Raw genomic sequence first — 440 nt, forward strand, 5'->3', positions numbered from 1 at the left:
TCATAAGCTTAAAAAATATATTTTTTAGAGAACTTTAAGCCATTATAATTCGCACAAGCCGAAATACCCTACTGGTTCTTAAGCTTCCGGTCACACCTCTACCAACAAGATCCGGTAATGGGTACATAACCCATTCGACCTGGCCAAAAGAGGGATATCTAGACCCCAAGGTATTTCAGTAACCATCGTGAGCGTGTCCTGCGATGCCGGAAATCACGCCGGCAGGACAACCGGAGAAGAAGAAGAAGGAGGAGTTGGTACAAAGAGGCATCTCTCTCACCTTGCTATTGGATCTACGGAGGCTCTACCTCCACTGTCAAACTGCGTCCAGGCAGGGACGCACGTCGTTCTCGCCGCTAAAGCCTTGAATGGCGGCGCCGCCATGGCCATACAGCATTGATGCGATCAGACCATCCCGAGTTCGTGAACCGTAACACCAC

The sequence above is a fragment of the Lupinus angustifolius genome, chromosome LG01 (assembly GCF_001865875.1).
Source record: "Lupinus angustifolius cultivar Tanjil chromosome LG01, LupAngTanjil_v1.0, whole genome shotgun sequence".
Lineage (NCBI taxonomy): Eukaryota > Viridiplantae > Streptophyta > Magnoliopsida > Fabales > Fabaceae > Lupinus > Lupinus angustifolius.